At 35.8% G+C, this 21876-nt stretch overlaps 1 protein-coding gene across 1 annotated transcript in view; it reads right to left on the bottom strand.

The window, feature by feature from the left end:
* Positions 1-21876, bottom strand: part of LOC138708143 (serine-rich adhesin for platelets-like) — a 220709-nt gene that overhangs the window by 175261 nt on the left and 23572 nt on the right. The gene's annotated exons all lie outside the window — the stretch shown is intronic.

The raw sequence follows: 21876 nt of genomic DNA, 5'->3' as shown, positions 1-21876 counted from the left end.
CAGGGTAATATAAATATTACTACAAATATTGGCATAAATAAGATAAAATTTAATGATTTGGAATCAGAACAAATGAGAAAAGAAAGTGGAAATAACTTTTCCATTGCAGTTCAAGTACTCAGAAATGTATTAATTCATTAGGCTAATGACACATCTGTACAGAAACAATTTATATTTTACAAATTTTCCTAAATTAACTTTATTTTCAGATCAGAAACTATCCAATCAAAAATATCTTAATTTACAATGCATTTCAACCGGAATAACGCAAGTGAAGTGAGTAGGTATTAGATACATACACACACAATACATTCCTCTCCACTTCTATAAAATAAGATGGCATAAATTCCAAGTTTATGGGATTCATCTCACTGCTGATGCTGGCACCAATTCCAGGCATTCCTGTGTTTTACAGTTTTCTAGACTCTATTCCATACATTCTTGCAATTTACTAGTATTCTAAGCTCTGTTCCAACCCTGGAAAATATTTTTAAGTTACAATGAGTATGTTCCGTAAAACAATATGGAGTACAATTAAGCAACAAACATTCTCTCGAAAATTTCAACCTAACAATTCAGAACCTCTCTGTGTTAGTATTATATACCCTCAATATTTGACCAATTATTGTCCTTTTTTAATATCTTGCTACATGAAAGTAGGTAAAGAAAATTATCGTGATTTTGAGCATGCTCTCAGTCATTCTGTGTACAGAAAATTCTTTCTTAGCTATTGGATGAACCTTATTTATATTCAGTCTCCACCGGTCAATTATTCAGGAAAATACGCGTATGAAATACGGGGTATCTACAAATGATTGTAGCGGTTTCAAAAAATTACTGTAGGTATATTAAACTTGAGATTAAAAAACTGTCCAGTAAATGTTACAAATATGGAATACCATTGTGTGTTCTTTTTTCTTTTGTAATCTACATGGTTTCAATACTTACTTACTGGCTTTTAAGGAACCCGGAGGTTCATTGCCGCCCTCCCCTCACATAAGCCCGCCATTGGTCCCTATACTGAACAAGATTAATCCAGTCTCTACCATCATATCCCACCTCCCTCAAATCCATTTTAATATTATCTTCCCACTTACGTCTCGGCCTCCCCAAAGGTCTTTTTCCCTCCGGCCTCCCAACTAACACTCTATATGCATTTCTGGATTCCCCATACGTGCTACATGTCCTGCCCATCTCAAACGTCTGGATTTTATGTTCCTAATTATGACAGGTGAAAAATAGAATGCGTGCAGCTCTCCGTTGTGTAACTTTCTCCATTCTCCTGTAACTTCATCCCTTTTAGCCCCAAATATTTTCCTAAGAACCTTATTCTCAAACGCCCTTAATCTCTGTTCCTCTCTCAAAGTGAGAGTCCAAGTTTCACAACCATACAGAACAACCGGTAATATAACTGTTTTATAAATTCTAACTTTCAGATTTTTTGACAGCAGACTAGATCACAAAAGCTTCTCAACCGAATAATAACATGCATTTCCCATATTTATTCTGCGTTTAATTTCCTCCCGAGTGTCACTTATATTTATTACTGTTGCTCCAAGATATTTGAATTTTTCCACCTCTTCGAAAGATAAATCTCCAATTTTTATAGTTCCATTTCGTACAATATTCTGGTCACGAGACATAATCATACACTTAGTTTTTTCGGGATTTACTTCCAACCCTATCGCTTTACTTGCTTCAAGTAGAATTTCCGTGTTTTCCCTAATCGATTGTGGATTTTCTCCTAACATATTCACGTCATCCGCATAGACAAGAAGCTGATGTAACCCATTCAACTCCAAACCCTGTCTATTATCCTGGACTTTCCTAATGGCATATTCTAGAGCGAAGTTAAAAAGTAAAGGTGATAGTGTATCTCCCTGCTTTAGCCCGCAGTGAATACTGAACGTAAGATAATGCCCTGTTTATTGCTGAATGTCCCTGTGAATGGTATACCGGACTTAGGGACGATTGTATAAACCATTTAATCTTAGATCAGAGGTTAAATTGATCCTTGTTTCAGCTGAACTTGGAATTTTGTGATATATATAAAGTCTAATCTGAGATTAATTTGTCTCAAACTAAAGTCAACTTTGACTGAAGAAATTTCTCCGATTAAGTCAGATGATCCAAGTTCAGTTATTTCTTTTCTGTTTGAAATATACGAGTGACAGATTGTGCAAATGAAATATCCATTATTATTAATATTAATAGATACGTTAGGTACATTTATATACATTTCTTTCAATTTCTTGCCTTAATACACAAACATTCTTATATTTTATAAGGCTCTATCGTGTTTATCAGTATCAAATAACATAACCTATAATTATATTATGTTTATAACAACCAATGGATATGATAGATACATTCATAAATGTTCAATTAACTGTATTACTAAACGAAAATTGTCGTTTTATAAAGCTTTATTATGTTTAGCAGTATCAAACACCATAACATGATAACAACTTGGAGAACAGTCAACCTTCTTCTTATTGTCCGCCATTATTTATATTGCAAAAAAAAACAGTGTCTCCAACAGAGTGTAATACGGAAAGTCGCCAAAAAGTAGTTGTAAATTCGCTAGATTTCTCATTATCAACAAAGAAAGATTAAATTTTGTCACTATGGGGTGCTAAAAAGGTCACTAAATCCCTATTTAAGCAATATAAAAGTTAAAAGAAATTGTTGTTGAAAAAGAGTTAAAGTCGCTAGATTGGCAACACTGAACAAACCTGTATAACATGGTCCGCGCATCACTTATTTCATCTGTTTATGCGATGTTGCCAAATCCTTTTCACGTGAACTTAGATTGCATTTGAACCAAGGTAATTTGATCGCAGAAAAGTTTTATACAATAGAAGAAGTGTCTGAACTCGGTTCACTTTTCAATCTTCGATCAAAGTTGATCTTTAGTCAGGGAGTTTTATACAATTGGGCCTTAGAAATTCGTAAGATATTATAAAATGTTTGAAAAGAATCATTTCCTCAAAATCTAATATATTTCCTTCATAAAAATGGGGGTACAAATATGGAATACTATTAACAAGTGACTATATTAACAAAATTGCAGTTAAAGTGGCCTCTACTAAGAAAAGCACACAATATGCATTCAGCACCTTCATTAAAATGTGTTTTCACAACAGTAATACTGAATCCAGATAAATCGTCTCTCACATCTTTTATCGAACTTGTTTTATGGCTTTAGCATTGCCTTTTGATCCCAATGATTTTTAAGTTTGTTAGAAGGTGAGGTTTTCCCTCCTTCTACAGGTGTCAACACTCGTAACGAAACAGAAAACCAGGGTATAAAGATGGAATAGTAATAATAGGTAATAGTACGCCTATTTGATATTTTTGACACACTGGTATTGTAAGTCATAACCTCAAAATGTATCATAATTTAAAAACGAAATCAATTCTACTTACTAATATTGCTATAAACGTAGATTGAAAATATGTGTTATTAATATTTCTAACAATGAGGAATAACGATGTATATTCAAGAAAAGAAGTTGCCGCCAAATGTTTCACTTTCCTATAAATCTCAATAATGATAAACATTTCAACAGTCCAACTTCTAACTGAAAAATAACACATTCCCGCGAAAGAAATTATCAGTGCGTAGTAACCTGGAAGACTTCCGCTAGAATACACGTCTCCTGTCGAATATCACACTATTTCAAAGTTTTACCCCTATTTCATATAATTGTAACACTTCCTCTATAGTTACACAGAAAAACTGACCAAGTTTTTTCTTTCTTTGATATGTTACAGGTACTCCATACGTGCTCATCTAGTGACCCTGCATACATCAACTCTGTAATTAATTTCGTCTCGTCAATTTGAGCAAAGCCTAGGATCTGGCAGTTCAGCCGGTAATGGTGGCACGAACACTGAATCCTTCGCATACCCCATACAAAAAGTCACAAGGCCTTAAGTCAGGAGAGCGTGGAGGCCATAACCAGTCCGTGATCACCTTTCCCAATACGACCAATCCATCGGTGGTGACGAACGTATGCACTCAACTCTTTCTTCAGGCACAGGAGAACGAACCGTGGATTTCCCTTTATAGAGGCATCGTGCGGGTTTAAGCTGTTTATACCATCGCCAAATGAATTTGGCGCTCGGTGGATTTTCATGGAAATTTGTCCTAAAGTGTCACCAAACCGTTTTGATAGATTTACTTGAAGGAAACTCGAGTAGAGCATATGCTTCCTCACTGTTTGCCGTCATCTTACAATGGTGACGCTCTCGCGGCTGTAGGCGGAAACATATGCTTGCCGGGCAATTCGAAAAAAAGGAAAAAATAAATATTTATTTATAAGACCAAACGCGACTACTATATCTCTTATAATACGGCCATTAGAGAAACCATGAAACTGCTTTAGTCGTTTGTAGACAACCTGTATAAGTTCAGTAAAAAAAAAACACACAGATTCTCTATTTCAAATGGAAAACACACAAAGACACTCAACTTCGTTAATCGTCATACGATTTCCTACCCGGTAAGGTAAATACAGGTTTATTCAGGACTTGTGCACCAAACTCGGAGCTATGGTAGGTTCCGTGTAGAAAATTTTGTTTGTCAGACAACACATTTTCTCCGACGTGTCGTTCAGGAGGTATGCACGCCTGTCTAAAATGTATCGCTACGTACATTGATTTTAGTGCCAATGCTTCAACCGCGTCAAGTCCCCATTCTCTTGCTCGTACCCGTACGTCTAACAAGCAAACATTCTCATGGGGGCAGAAAAAATTATTTTTTCTCCACCATGTTAATAATGTCAAAACAAGTGCTTATACAAATTTTAGTCACTCGAGCGCAATGACGACGGCCTTCCAGAAAGTAAGTGTCCTGTGGCCATTTATAGAAAGAATATACAATTCCATGGAAAGATATTGGAACAGATATACTAATTCTTGCGCTTTTTGTCAATATATTCCCCACCGAAATTGAGAAATTTATCATACCGTGGAATCGACAGAGAGGCGCAGACGGCTGTCACACACTGGTTCCATTCCCAGGCGGCAGTTTCTACGACACAGGGATACAAAAGTTGATCCCAAGGTATGGGCATTGTCTCAATATCGTTGGGGAATATGTTGAAAAACATCTCAACAATTACTGTATCTGTTCCACTAAATCTTTAAATGAAATAGTGTTTCCTTTCTGTGAGCGGCCCCAGGGAAACTTACTGTACTCCAACCAGGAGAAAGTCTCAGGGGAATGAGACGCAGCGGGGTGATGCTGTGAATGAATGTTGATGTCATAAGATGTCATAAGGTCACACACGTGGGTACACGCATTTCCATTGGCTGACTCTCAAAGCACAAAAGATAACACTAATACACATATATTTATACTACCCTAGTTACAAAATTAGAGCACGGTTAATTTCCTGGTCTTTAATCCCTCCATACAGGAAATAACATATGCAGGAGGGTGCATGTTTTTTAAACATAACGGTAATATTATCTAACTACTTCGCTCCAATAGATGACGCAATAGTAAGCACATTCTTTTCACGGTTGATCTCCTGGTTGTAGAAAAGTACTTTCTTCACGGCTCTCGTAGTTGCGCTCGAGTGGCCAAAATTTGTATAAGCACTTGTTTTGACATTAATATGGTGGAAGAAAAAAATAAATTTTTTTTATCTACCCCTATGAGAAGGTTTGTTGTAAGCTCACAAGTAAAATGCTGAAGCTGGTAATACTGTTATTTGTTTGTTGTGATCGCAAAAACCATCACCCCTCAATGTGGCTACGTGCCTGTTATGTCTTGTTCTCGAGGTCATAGCCTGTGTTTGAGCTTACAGGCAAACATTCTGATGGAGGCAGATAAAAAAGTTATTTTTTCCCACCATGTTAATAATATCAAAAGAAGTGCTTATACGAATTTTGGCAACTCAACCGCAAATACGGGGGCAGTAAAAAGAAATAAGTTCGTCAGGGGTCGTTAACAGAAAGAAAACACGATTTCATTGAAAAAAATTATTGGAACAGACACAGCAATTGTTGAGCTATTTTCCAACACATTCCTCAACGGAAATGAGACATTTCTCATATCATAGGATTGACAGAGAGGTGCAGACGGCTGTCAAACGCTGGTTTCGATCCCAGGCCGACTGACTTCTACGACACAATGATACAAAAATTGATCCCATAGTATGACATGTCTCAATTCCAGTACGGGATATGTTGACAAATAACACACCTTGTTGTATCTGTTTCAATAATCTTTCCATGCCATTGTGCTTTTTTCTGTAAAGGGCCCCAGGGAAAATCACTTTCTGGACGACCTCGTAATTGCGGTCAAGTGGCCAAAATTTGTATAAGCACTTCTTTTGGTATTATTAACAGGGTGGAAGGAAAAAATTTAACTTTTTTATCAGCCCCCATAAAAATGTTTGCTTATAAGTGCACGGTGCCTGAGCATCTGAACAGAGCAACTTACCTTTAGGTCAGCGGTCGTCAAGAGAGTGCACGCTCGTGCTAGCGTCTCTTACCCTCGAGCCCTCTAGTGCATTTGTAGGAGCGGACGGGTAAGCAATATTTCAGTGGCGGCTTTTCGTTCGGACCATAAATTACGTAACTCAGTGGAATTCAATAGTACTAATAGTGTAATGAAGTAACCAATGTTCACATGTGTATTTAAGTAAGCATATTTTACATAGTTAATAAATAGTCAGGATTTCCGTTTTTAATGCCAAATAACTTAAAAAAAAGTCACCTCTGAAATTGTGGAGTCCAGTCAAAGGAGGAGAAAAGTCACAAATCCTTGTATTTCACTGGAATGTGAGGAAATAATTTCTCTGGACTAAATTCTATGACATATTATTCTAATGGTAGGTTATATTTAAAATGTGTAAAATTTGGAATTTATGAGCACACACGGCAGAATATTTAAATTTATGTAAATATTTTAATTGTGGTTTATTCTCTTATCTGGGCCTCTCAATTTTGAAAAAAATATATATATATCATTAGGAGAAACATAATATATAAAGTACAGGAAGAAGTTTTGAAAGAAATTTATGTACTTATAAAACCAAGTACATAAATTTTTGGGTTTGGAAGATGAATCGAACAAATTTCAATTTATGTGATCTTCTTCTTTTAAACGCATAAAATAATCGATCATTATTACGATTTTATTGTCGGTTGCTATCAGGTCGCAATTGAGAATAGCAATGTATGGAAAACAAAATACGTACGTCGTGGCGAACTGTTCGAGACTGTCGACAGTTCTAGAAAGACCGAAACAGCCTTGTTCATTATCAGACGGTCCGAGACGAAACTTGTCTCGTCCAAGACACGATGTCCGATGCAGTATTCTGCGGGCCTAGGGAAACGTTCTCTGACTAACTGCACATCAGTATCGGAATTAATAATAATAATAATAATAATAATAATAATAATAATAATAATACCTGTTTTATATTGGTGTTTTTTAACTGCTCCAGCATTTCGATTCTTTTGTCGTATTTTAATTTTCGTATTCATTAGCATGACAGTTGTCATAGTGACGCTGCAGATTATATTTTCTTATCACACTGAGTACCTTACTCCAAATCAAACATCTTGCTGCACTTTCAAACTCTGTATAAAAATGTCTCCTCCCATGAAGGATTAAGCATCGTAGGGGTGGAAGACCTACGTAAATCACTATTTGAACTTTCTGCCATAGTGTACGTACACAAACCACTCACAAGTGTATAGTGCTTACTACTCTAGTCTCCACTGACCGTCCGCATCAGCTAAGGCCAGATTCCTCCCTCTCCCTCTCACGAACCATGCACGGACGTGCAGGCTTCCCTGCTCTCTATACCCAATACCCATTTCAGCGAGTGCTGACGACCACTGCTTTAGGTCCTTCAGAGCACACTGCCACTATTTATCCGACGTGATACCAGCATAATGGAGCCCCGTCACACTTCACTAATGATGTGCGAGCACACTTCAACAACACCTACGGGAAACGGTGGATAGGGAAAGGGGGACCTGTTGCGTGGCCAGCGCGTTTGTCCGACTTAACACTCCTTGAATGTTTTTCTTTGGGGACATGTGAAGTGTGTGGTGTACACAAACCAATTGACACCAGAGAGAAACTGATTGTGCGGATACATGCTGCCATTTACCAACTTTACCAGAGGCTCCACATGTTGGACAGAGTTCGACGGTCAGTGTTACGACGGTGTAATGAATGCATTGCATTCTTGGTGGACACTTCGAACACCTGCTGTAGATGATAGGAATTGTGATCTGTAAATTAACACCTGCTGTAAACTGTATGGAAGTAAATGTAGTAATTCTTTGTATCACAACCTAAGATCGCATAGCTTCTAAACGACAAGTCGGAGAAAATGGATTGTCTGGAAACAAATGGTCCTCCAAGTTATACCTATCATCCCTCAGAATTTGGTGCAGGTCTTGAATCATCCTGCGTAGAGGAAAACATAGAAGATCGGACAATAATTCCAAAGTTATCCCTTTTAAACACTTTTTTTCCAGTGAATAGGAAGCTAAATACTTATCTTAGGGCTGGTTCACAATAAACCGGGAACGAGAACCAGAATGAAAATGAGAAGCAGAGGACGTGAATATGAAAATTTTTGATTCACAATAAACCGAGAACGTAGACGACTATGCATATCGATATGCATGTCAATAACGATATGTAAAATCGATATTACGCATTCTGATGTTATCTGTGTATAATTGACCAATGGCGTTCTCTCATGAGTACAAGGCAGCCAACATAAACACAAGTTATCCAACTTCGAAATTTCAACCGAAGCATTTCATTAGGTACGGTACTATAAATATGCTCATGCATCTTTATTATCACAACATATTTTAAGTCTACCATAACGTAAAATAATTAGAGAAGAACATTTGTAATAGAACAAAAATGAACACAACAGTAGTTATTGAATTGAAGCATGAATATGTGGTGTGTAATACAACCAATACAGTAATAAAACATTATTCACTTACGATCGGTGTTCAAAGATGCAGCTATTAAACGCCACATATTCTCCTTCATTTTCTCATCTTTATACGAGGCGCGCCGCTTATCGTAAATGTGAGGATTTTCCTCAACACTCAATATTAGAATCTCATCAAATAAAACTTGCTCCATGATGCACAGCACACAACAAAATAATGCATAGGTTATGTCACAGTCCTCTTGCTACAAAATATACGACGACAAAATAGCTTTTAGATGGCAATAAAATTAATCTAGTGGGCTGTGATCGGAAACGTGAACGCCAAAGTTGAAACTTGGCCAACTCTCCTTTCCCGATCCCGGGCTCCGGCAAGCTTTTCGTTAATTGTGAATGCTCACACTTAAATGTACACATTTTAATAATTTTACCGTTTTCGTTTCCGTTCCGATTCTCGTTTCCGGTTTATTGTGAACCAGCCTTTAGTCAGTCATTCCGGAAAGTAAATATTTTAACGTTAGGCAAACGTGTTAAAATTCACTAACGGTAACGTAAGAAACGTACTTTCAACACTAGTGCGAAAATTATTTTAATACTGGCTGTCTACTGTTTGCTCTGATTGTGACCACTGCACCAGATCTATGATCCGTAAACCAGATACAACAAATTTCATTAGCTTGGAAAGTTAGAAATAGACGCGGGGAATGTATCATCCTCCTTTTCCTAGCAGTTGCATTACCTGTCACCGGACTCGTATTTCAGAGGCATGCCAGATGATAACGTCATCGTTAGAAATAAGTTCTGCAGATATTCGAGTCCCGAGCTCTCGCTTTGCTGGCGTAATGGTCTATCAGAAAGCCTTGAATATCTGAGCCAGGTGAACACAAAGGAGAGTAACATTCATTTCAGGGCATTTTACATTCAGGAAAATCCGCACAAGCTGAGTATCAGGCATGATATAGCTGGAGAACCGGGTTCAAATCTTAGTTGAAATGGATTTTCTGACCGATAAATACGGTGTTTGCACTATAATAATAATAATAATAATAATAATAATAATAATAATAATAATAATGAAGTCATATAACAGAAAAACCGTAAGGACTAAATCTGTTTTAATAAGTGGACACATTTCAACAATTGAAAAAACATCACAATATGGACTAGTGACTCACGTATATAAAAGAATATATGGAATTCTTAAGAAAAACAACTACAGTCTTACTAATAAACCGTGTATAGTTTTTATACTAGACTTATGCAGAGTTGAGACAGTAAACTTTACTAATAAGCCATGCAGAAGCGATGGACGTATAAACAGCCTGTAACTATACAATGGGAATTGCTTTGCAGTAGTTATATACACGAAACCCCTTGTTTAAGCGTTGTATATAGAGAAAAAAATGGCCGCCCCTCTAACAGCTGTTCGTATCGACTGTCATTTTATGATGATGGTTGCCTAGTAACCAAAGAAGAACAAACCAAAGAGTACAGAATAATTAGAATAATATTGCTGTAGCTTGTACTCTTTGACCAAAATATAGTACGGTAATCGATTAGAGCCAGTTGTACTATCGATACTTGACACGCCACACTAGAGCGCTCTATCGGATGCAATAAGGAACCCCAGATGTTCTATTATCTTTCGTAACGAAGTAATGACCAAACTATGACGTACCTGTGTAACAGTTGTACTGTTATACACGACGTGTGTAGTGATTATTAGTAAGGAATTTACACACGACGTATAAACGAGCTACTCATTGTATAAGTATAAGGCGAAAACGTAATACGGCGAACGCCAGTAGGGGAAGTTATCCGCACCCACATGAAATGTGCATTCGACACAACACTAGCCTATCACGTAGAGTGTGTGGTGAGCTTGTAGGGGAAAAGTGGAAAGGGGTCGTGGGCGGAGCTTAGCGTTCGCCGTATTACGTTTTTCCCAAGTATAAGACAGTTAAACGTCTGTATATATAAAGTTTTTATTAGTAAGACTGCTAGGGTTTAAGGAACACAAAAGAAACATATTATAACCAGAGATGGGAAGTTTAGGCATTATGAATCATTAAAATAGGCAGGCAAAAATGCATTATAAATAGCTAAAATACGCAATAAAAGGCAATTACAAAAACCTTGCACTTTCCACAAAGGGATTTCGGTAGCAAGAAAAGCTTTACATAAGTCGAATGCAAATTGAGATTTTCGACTCGATGTTGCAATTACTGTTGGAAGCAAAGAAATCTTCTCCCCAGTAGCCTTGGAAAGTGCATTTTTGTGTTTGGTTTTACTGATATGTTGCGATATGAAATAACAACGTCGCAATGAAAACTGAAAGAACAACAGCCGTTAAAAATAACGTGAGACCCGCACTCATTGTTACCTTGTCAAATAAACACAAGCAATAATTAAAACGCTTACTGTTATACATTTTTGCACGGCAGCACTCATTGTTGCAAAGAGAATATGAACTGACTGAAAGACAATAATATACATTCGGTGAAGTCAGTTTCATTGTAGCGGTTATAGAAATAAATTAAAATATACCTGTAGTCAATTTTAGTAATAAATTAATAAATATAGATAAATATAATCAAATAAAAGCAAAAAAAAAAGCATTTATTCTGTAAATTAGGCATTTGTATTAAAAAATGCAGAAAAGGGCAACATAAAACTGTGACGTTTCAATCACAAAGGTATAATTCGTACAGATTTACTTTCAAAATGAAGACAGATTTAACACATTTAAAAAGGCATTCTGCCAAAGTAAGTTCCGGTCTCTACATATTACATTTATAAATTACTGTACCTTGGTTCTATAGCAAATGGTAATATTACAATAGGAGATTAAATAAAACTGAGAATATTCTTAGGAAATAAAATATATTATCCAAATCTATCACTCTTCAAAAACAAATTAAGTATCTAAATAAGCCAAGATGAAAGTTTATACAACAGTCACGAGACCAGTAACAGTCTAACAGGATCATAAAAGAAGTTATAGCACAAAACAAATTATTTTTGAAAGGAGGGTTTAAACAAAAATTCAACGAAAATATCCAAACAATGACCTTACCGGATTGTTCGGTCATGTTAATAGAATGACATTTAGTTAAATTTATGCAGGGTGTCCACCCAAATCTACCTTTAAAATTCCCTTGCATTCCCCTGTTTTCCAGAAACAAAGCCACTTTTTCCGCGACGTTATAGTTTATAAAATGAAACTTGTAAAAAGGGGATAAAATATAAATAAAAGAAATAGAGAAATTATAGCGACAGAAAAGAATATTACTGCAGTAATGAAGAAAGAAGATTAAAATAGCTTAAGCACGCGAAGAGGATGAAAAATGAAAGAATAGTACCGAAGATGATGATGGAGTGGACTACAGAGGGAAGGAGAAGAGGAAAACCAAGAGACAAAAGATGGCGTCAGAAAGTGTATGACTAAGGGAGATCTTCCTTGAGAAGATGCTGAGGATAGAGATTTGTGGAAGAGGAAAATTTCTTTGGGTTACGGATAAATATTGTATTGTGGAAAATCCTAATAATAATAATAAGAAACTTGTAATAAAGTAGCTATCCATTACACAATTTACAAAACTGTTTTTTTATTTAATATTAATATAAATATACGCACAATTAAATTATCATTCATTACATTTTAAAATATTTTAAAGTTACATTCAATTGAATTTATTTTTAAAACACATCACAGTTAAAACCGAAACTCTTGAATGCCCGCTGTGTCGTGTTTCTCTGAAAGACAAGACCCTTCCTATTATGGGACCGCTTAGAGGCAGATTTTTCTAAGAATCAATGTAAAAACAAATAAAACAAATGTATTTTGTGCCTCCATTTAAGGATCGCTCCATTCCCCGAACAACGAACAGCGGTTCAATAAAGGTTTCATAATTTTTATACCTTCTGAAAACCAGATTTTGAAATTAAACGTATATTGATATTTTACTATGTTCTGTAGTAGTTCAATGCATGAAATAAATTCTGAGCTTAATAAGAGTACAACACTGTACCTTCTAAAGTTTAAAATGAAATCTGGCAACGTTGCTATTTGCGTTGAATATGCGATCATTTAATCCTCTAAGAGATTAAGAAATGTGGAAATTTGTAGCGAGAAAATGTTGTTGTTAAGGATTGTGGCCGCCGTACAGGGTCTCCATAATCTGACCACGGATTATTTACTCCTTTGTTTAACAGTTTCATATTTTCTTATATTAAAATCAGACGTTTGAGATGCGCAGGGCATGTAGCACGTATGTCCGAATCAATAAATGCATATAGTGTGTTATTTGGGAGGCCGGAGGGAAAAAGTCTTTTTGGGATACCGAGACGTAGATAGGAGGATAATATTAAAATGTATTTGAGGGAGGTGGGATATGATTGTAGAGACTGGATTAATCTTGCTCACGATAGGGACCGATGGCGGGCTTATGTGAGGGAGGCAATGAACCTCCGGGTTCCTTAAAAGCCGTAAGTAAGTAGTGGAAAGTTGTTAAAAAATATACCTACAGTCAAAGTGATTCGCAAAAGTGAAAGTGATTTATCGGGAGGAAAATTAGTAAAAAATTTAAATTTGTCAAAACACGGATTAATTAAATTTCAAAGTCTAAGAAAAATATTGTAACAGAGTGGAACTCCAATGTGAATCGTGGAGTGAAGAATGATTCATAAGTCCGAGATCGATAGACATTCATATCACCGAACCACTTGCGAAAGAAAAGACTTAGGAAATCGCTGAACAAATTGGGATTTCACTGTTAGTAATGGCTAGACCCCGGAGAAAGTATTGCTTACAGGGAAACGCGCGATGTAGTATAGCTAATGTTTATGAGCCGAGGACTCCTGCACGCATCACTGTGCAGGTAGGAGTAGTGCCGGCGTAGCTTAGTACAACGCAGTCAAAAGTACATGAACACGGGTCTTCAGAATGCCGAGACCAAAAGTACGCAAGATAGAAACACTAAGGAAATATGTTCGTCAATAAAGTGTGTTTTCCATCCATGGTAATGAACTGTTTTGTGAATTGTGTCACGTGAAATTAGCAGCCGACATGGCATGCAACGTTAAGAAGCATATAAATAGCAATAAGCATAAACGCGCATGTAAAATACAACAGAATTTAAGCAAGGTGCAGCAGGAATCTCCTTCACAACTGCTTGAACGATCATTTTACGATGATATGTGTGACGCGTTTATTGCTTCAAATATTCCGTTAAAAAAATTATAAAACGCGAAACTCCGTGGCTTTTCAGAAAAGTACACTGGAAGAGAAATTCCTAAAGAAGCAACACTGCGGAAGAAGTATGTGCAACATTCATATGAGAAACGCCTGCGTGAAGTGAAGTGTAAATTACAAAATGAGAAGATATCGGTTTCTATAGATGAAAGCATGGACTCCATTGGACGTCACGTTGCAAATGTGGTTGTGGCTGCCCTTAGTGCGGAATGTTGCTGTAGACCCTATCCCTTAATGAGTGAAGTGTTAGAGATGGTTAATTATTCCACCATATGTGAACTTTTTGATAGTGCTATGTGTGCAATCCAAAATGTGTTACTATGCTGCTAGCTATATGAATAAATCTGCTAAGTTTCTTGAAACACGTTATCCGAATATGATACACGTTACATATCTTGCACATGCATATCATAGTTCATTGCAACGCATCAATACGTAAATAATATTATTACCAGTATGTCAAGTACAATGAAATATTTAGGTCTCTTAATGGGACATAAAATTAGAATTGCACTTTGTAAGCTTCATAGCTAATTACTGGAAACCAGTCGAAAGGACGCACAAATAATGAGACTTTCACGTATTACTTTATTTCTCATGAACCAAACTGTACTATTGCCAACGTCACGCTGTCTAGCGTTATTTGCCCCATCCCTCTCAAAGCAGGTATGCAATGTTGCATACTAAGCTGATAGCAATACTTTTCCCGGGGTTTAGTAATGGCAGGCTTGAAAAGTTTCATATGCGTAACAATATTATTTTCCTGTCAGTCAATGGCGAAGCGGTGATGTGGCTTGTTAGCCTCCCTTCAATTACTTACTGAAGGATATGACATTAAGGATGAGACCTGGTTGTTTTTTTTTTCTTCGGGGTTTACCATACAAACTTTATAATAAAATCAGAGCAATGTGCAGTCGGGAAAATATCAAAAGAAGGTCAACTCTGTTTTTCTATACTAATGGCGTAAGTAAAAAAGAACCACCTCCAATCAATGGCGAATCCCTTCTCCCAAAACGTTAGATTTTACAAAGATATGTGGGCTTACATGGCGTGCAAGCAAAAAAGCTTGGATGGTTGCGCACATTTTTTTAAGAATGTGTGTTAAATTTTGACAAAAATGTGTAACCAAAATAGGGAAGTTGCTCTTTTACTGACAATGCCCCCTTGTCGTGTCATTCAATTACAATTAAAAGTGTGTAACTTCAGTAATGAGACGACGAAATTAAAAAAAAAAGTTGTGCACAGTACTTATTAGAATTAATAATACATTTTAAGTTCTTTTATTTCATATACACACAGTAGCTTAACTCACTATTTGTATAAAAAGCTACCTCCTATTAAACAACCAACGCTCTAAAAGACCAATCGTTCATTGAACTATGAACTATCAGTAGTTTAGGTTTCACTGCCTAAAAAAATAAATGTTACCCTTCATTAGCCCAAGCCATCAAATATAATGTAATAGTCTTTCCTCAATGAATGGTGGCAGGCTAAAACTTACTGCAATAACCCCTAGATTACATTAAATTACAGTATAAAGGTATTATTATTATTATTATTATTATTATTATTATTATTATTATTATTATTATTATTATTACAACAATTCTGAACAGCAAATTTACGAACTTCATGTATAAGTGACATTTTCAAATGTTTGCATTCGATAACTGGAATTACACATCGGCAAAAGATAACCAAGGTGCAAATCTTGCTAACAGTAATGTCAACATATGATATAATTCCCGCTATCCATTACGAAATTCTTAAATACTTGGATATCAGGAAAGTAGTCCTGTTAACTACATACACCACCATACGGGGACTTTGGCGTAACAAATAAAAGGCTGGTTCACAATAAACCAGGAATGGAAACGAGAACGAGAACGGAAATATTGTTAAATAAATTTATTTTAACATTACTTCCGTTCTCGTTGTCGCTTCCGTTTCCGGCTTATTGTGAACCAGCCTTTACAGGACACAGTGAGTAGACCTAAGTAGACACTGTAAAATTCAATCCCTGAAATTAATTTCCGTTTATTGAAGTCTGCGAAACCATGGAATTATTGTACGTCAAAATTGAAGAAAACCAATAATGATAATAATAATAATAATAATAATAATAATAATAATAATTAGGGGGCGGATGTTGATGACCTGAAAATCTACGTAAAATGATCATTAAAATACCCTTAAACTAATGGAAAAATGACATGAAATTAAAATAAAATGACATTTAAATATTATTCACCGTACTCGCACCATAACTTCTTAAAAATTAGTCACCTTGTTTCAGTGACTGCCCTGCAAATCTCGGAGAGAGGAGGCAACTTCCTGGAATTTGGCTAACATAAAGGAAAAGAACATGCAACAAAATGAAGGTTTTAAGGGAAAATTATAGATTTTAATGAGGGTTTACAATGTGTTTCAATCAGGGGTGGTCCATGTCAGTATCTTCATTCTTCGTCTCCTCCTCCTCCTTCCGCGCTTCACTTTTTTATCAGATCTTCTAGATGAGGGCGTGTGAATGACAAAACGAATTGTGGGCGCAGCGTGCATCCTTGCAATCTTTGTGTTAAAAATACTGTCTACTACAGTAGACACCCCTTCCGAACCATGTTGAGAACACAACGTAGGCTGCTGTCCAGGACATAGTGAAAGTTTCCCCCCCCTTCCAAACATAAATTCTAAAGATACCTTCGTACCGACAATAGAGGGCAAAGTCCTCACTTAAACTAAGCTGCTGTCAAGCATTTTATATTACTTCCGTTGTGTGAAGTGAAGCCTTCAGTGAAATGAGGATTGAACTTTAGATTCTGATCCAAACTATAAAACTCAAATTTCACTGTTATTCACTTATTCAGTAGGTAATTACTACTGACCTATTTTGTTAGAAAATGATTTAACAGACCTATCGGTAAAGAAGAAAGTAAAATGTATTTCAAATGACCTAACAATTCTTCAAAGTATTAAAAATGACCAAAAAAGGCCGAAAAAATATAAAAATGACCTATTAGTTCAAAAACGTAAAAAAATACAAAAAATACAATCTAAGAAACTACTTTTGTGCGAGATCGTGCGTATTTGCTTGTTTTCCGCACAGAACCAATACGCGGTAAGTGTGAAATACCACATTCAGTATTCCCAACGTAACACACATAACAATTTCCCTCTTCTTACCGCTTAAGCGCGACATTCATTTCACTGCTTTAGGCTTTTAACATATTATTTTTAGAGACGTTTAACATAGTAATAATTATAAATTGGAAACTTACCACTGCAATTTCACCTAAATTGCAATGTTAATTATTGTTCTTAAATATTTGCAAAAATTAAGTAAAGTCTGCTACTCCACGAAACTTATTGCATCCCTGATACAAGTAACATTAAGGAAGCCGTGAAAAAATCAACGAGATTCCAGATGCCGATGTTATTACTGCAATATGTTATATAAATATTACTGTTAAAATATTAAAATGAAAAATAAATCATTACATAACCTTACCGTTTGTTTTATGTTCGCATTTATAGACTGGGAGAAAAAAAGACAGACGTATATCACGGCCTGCTGGAGTATAGTAAACACAGAAAACATTTTACAGCAAGAAAGATATTTTGGTGTTCCGAAGTTGGCGTCATTAAACAGAAACCAACATGGAGATTTCATTGCAACTAATTAGAAATTCGTCTTTTAGGTATGTAATAAACGATCTTCGCACAAAATAACGTACGATACACGAGCGGTATGTTTGTTTTCATGTTCTCGGAAATTAAAAAAGCTCAACTACGTTTCGCTTTTTCAATCTTTTCCTCGACCATGAAAACGTCAACATACCGCTCTTGTAACGTATATTACTATTTTACGTTGATATTAACATAGAAAGGATTTCTATAGTAATAGACATCGTTCTAATGTGAAGAATAAGACGATGACTTTTCATCAACATCCGCCCCCTAATAATAATAATAATGTCACCGATTTTAAGAAAAACATTTTATAGAGTAGATATAAATATTATTGTTAGATATATCAGCCAAAAAATATGTTCTACAGCAATGTATTATATAAGTGCAATAAGATGTGACAAAAGACAAGTAATAACTAAGAGTCCTGCGTTTTGTTACTTTGAGTCCAAGTTAGATGCACATGGATCATACTAGCTTCGCTTGCAAAAGATGGCTCTGACTCGTCTCCGCGCCCCGTTTCATGTGTTTACATCTGCTTACTTGAATAGAACACAGGCATTGAACAATAAGAATGCTACTCACGTACAAAATATACTGTCAAATCGTGTATTTAACAACAAACAAAATAATTATTTATAGCCATCTTATGGACAACAGAAGATTATTCTCACAATAAGTAAAACGCATCTAGATTCTAGATAGGCCTACTTTTTGTTTCACAATATATTCTATTATCAGGCAGTACACCTTTCTCCTACTATCACTCCTCCCATGTTCTGAAAACAGTTCTTCACTAAATTCTCCAATTAGATGTTGAACAGAGTAGGCGATAAAGGGCATCCTTGTACTCCTCTCCATATTTCACTTCCTTCTGACATAACTACTCCTATCCTGACTTCCACTCATTTCATATAAAGATTATTGAACAACCTCCTCTCTTTACAATCCACGTCAATTTTCTTTAGGATCCCCATCAGTTTATTCCAATCCACTCTGTCAAACGCCTTTTTTAGGTGCACAAATACTATATACACATGATTATTATTATTATTATTATTATTATTATTATTATTATTATTATTATTGTTGTTGTTGTTGTAAGTTCGTAAAGGTTCTCTTTTTAAAACGAGTTTGTATTATACAATACTTTTTTCTAAGACACCACATATTTACATCAACTAAATTTCAAGTCGGAGAGATCATATAATCACGAATTCATGGCCGTCTGAACTCAGAACAATTCAAAAATAAAAATGACAGCCTGCTTTATTCATAATCGCGATCGCAATTTCATGGCCGTCTAAACCGGCCACAAAGCGTTTGTCAGAGAGTAAATAAAATATACCAACTACGCAATTGATATAATGTGCTTAATAATGTGTTTTATTCTTCCAATTTGACTCGAGTCTCTTCCAGAAATTCTTGTTAGTAAGTTACTGATTTTAACACAGTATTCTGGACACGTTTCCGAATTACGTTCTGAACTCAGAACCATAAAATATAAGTAACCGTGGAATCACAGCCTATTAGACTGATGAAAAGTGAAGTTATTTCAGATCCTTGAAACCAAACAAGTCATTAGTACTACATGTGTAACTTCAGTAGAATACGGGCTAAAATATAAATATGAATGTTAAATGTGTCGCTTATTTTTGTTGTGTAATATTTACGTCATTAAAGATCGAGCTGATACATTAATTTCTTACTGAATGAAGTTCATACATTGAATATTGGGTTTTCTTTGGCAGTGCGTAAAGCGATTACTTACTTTTTTAAGCACTAATGTTTTAAACCATACCTGCACAAACAGCGCTCAACGAGCGGGAGAGCGGTGTTTACTGCTCGCCGAAACAGAGAGGAAGATACGTCAGAATGACGTAGACTTGTTATAGGTAGAAGAGAGGGAAACGACCACTCAGTTATCTAGTGGAGTGCAGTGTGTAGGCCTATTCTCAGTAACTGTTTCACGTTGCTTACCTACTGCTACAGTACAGTATGGAGGAACTTAAAAGACGCAACATAACATATAACATTTAACGATTTACAGCCCGAACTTAACTGATCTTCAATGTGACCTAAGGGCTAAAGATCGTTTGAATAATACTACTAGCCTGGTTGAGTTTTACAAGACTAAACATTAGCAATAACATCCACGACTACACAGGCTGGCTGTGAAAATGATTGCTATGTTTTGCTCAACATTTATATTTGTGAGCAACTGTTTTCTATAATCAAGTTTAATAAAGGTAGACATCGAACATCTGTAACTGATGTTTCATTACGATCAGTAGGCTACTGTTCCTTTCAGCTGCCAACAGCAAAAAAACCTCGTTTTGATGTACTGATAAATAAAAATATAACAAAATGGTATTGTACATTTAAGTAGCTATAGAATTTCTATTATTTCTCTAAAATAAATATTTCTTTAATTAATAATATTCCAAGATAGTTTTGCAAACACTGAACGGGAAATAATTTCATAAACACTCGTAATAGAACTTCCTTTTGTGCGAGATCGTGCGTATTTGCTTGTTTTCCGCACAGAACCAATACGCGGTAAGTGTGAAATATCACATTCAGTATTCCCAACGTAACACACATAACAATTTCCCTCTTCTTACCGCTTAAGCGCGACATTATTTTACTGCTTTAGGCTTTTAACATATTATTTTTAGAGACGTTTAACATAGTAATAATTATAAATTGGAAACTTACCACTGCAATTTCACCTAAATTGCAATGTTAATTATTGTTTTTAAATATTTGCAAAAATTAAGTAAAGTCTACTACTCCACGAAACTTATTGCATTCCTGATACAAGTAACATTAAGGAAGCCGTGAAAAAATCAACAAGATTCCAGATGCGGATGTTATTACTTCAATATGTTATATAAATAATATTGTTAAAATATTAAAATGAAAAATAAATCATTACAAAACCTTACCGTTTGTTTTAAGTTCCAATTTATAGGCTGGGTGGGGGGGGGGGGAAAGACAGACGTATATCACGGCCTGCTGGAGTATAGTAAACACAGAAAACATTTTATAGCAACAATGTTGAAGAAAGATATTTTGGTTTTCCGAAGTTGCCGTCATTAAACAGAAACCAACATGGAGATTTCATTGCAACTAATTAGAAATTTGTCTTTCAGGTATGTAATAAACGATCTTCGCACAAAATAATGTACGATACACGAGCGGTATGTTTGTTTTCATGTTCTCGGAAATTAAAAAAGCTCAACTACGTTTCGCTTTTTCAATCTTTTCCTCGAACATGAAAACGTCAACATACCGCTCTTGTAACGTATATTACTATTGTGTATATTTTGTGCGAGATCACCCCTTCGTCCAGTCCACCCTTACACAGAGCGCAGCTATATCTGCATTCCGCTCGTGAGCTGTGAGGCGGCTCGGAGAGCGCAAACCTTGTGCAGGCCTGTTTTAAAGGCTCACTTTACGCATTGATAATAGTGGGTGAAATGCAACTTTACCCCTGTTAGCTAAACCACGGGTTTGCCCAATATGTCATAAATCGGGGGTACGTCCGGAATCAAACATGGGTCCACAGGATGAGTCCAGCGCTCTAGCCACTAGACAGTATAACAGGAGTAAAAACATGCAAATCTTTGAATCAATTTTTCGGCAACAGAACACTTACACCAAACAAGACCTTGAAAACTTTCCTTCACCTCAATATGTGCTCAATATTTGGCACAATAAGGAGGTAATGAACAATCTCGATTACGTAACGTAACTCTGTTGACATTGTGATCATCCTCAGGCCTGAGGCAGACTTTGTTTCCAAACACTGACGTCAATAAGCTGTGTTTGAATTATTATTTAAAGCTATACCGTATGTCTAATGTAATAACTAAATAATAAAAATAACTGAAAAACAAAATTCTCTATTACTTACAATCTGCAACATATGGCGGTACATTGTGTTTCTTCCATCGTTTCATTTCGCGAACAAACTGATGCAAA

Source organism: Periplaneta americana, chromosome 10 (assembly GCF_040183065.1).
Source record: "Periplaneta americana isolate PAMFEO1 chromosome 10, P.americana_PAMFEO1_priV1, whole genome shotgun sequence".
Taxonomy (NCBI): Eukaryota; Metazoa; Arthropoda; class Insecta; order Blattodea; family Blattidae; genus Periplaneta; species Periplaneta americana.
This window is presented reverse-complemented; position numbering and strand designations above follow the sequence as displayed.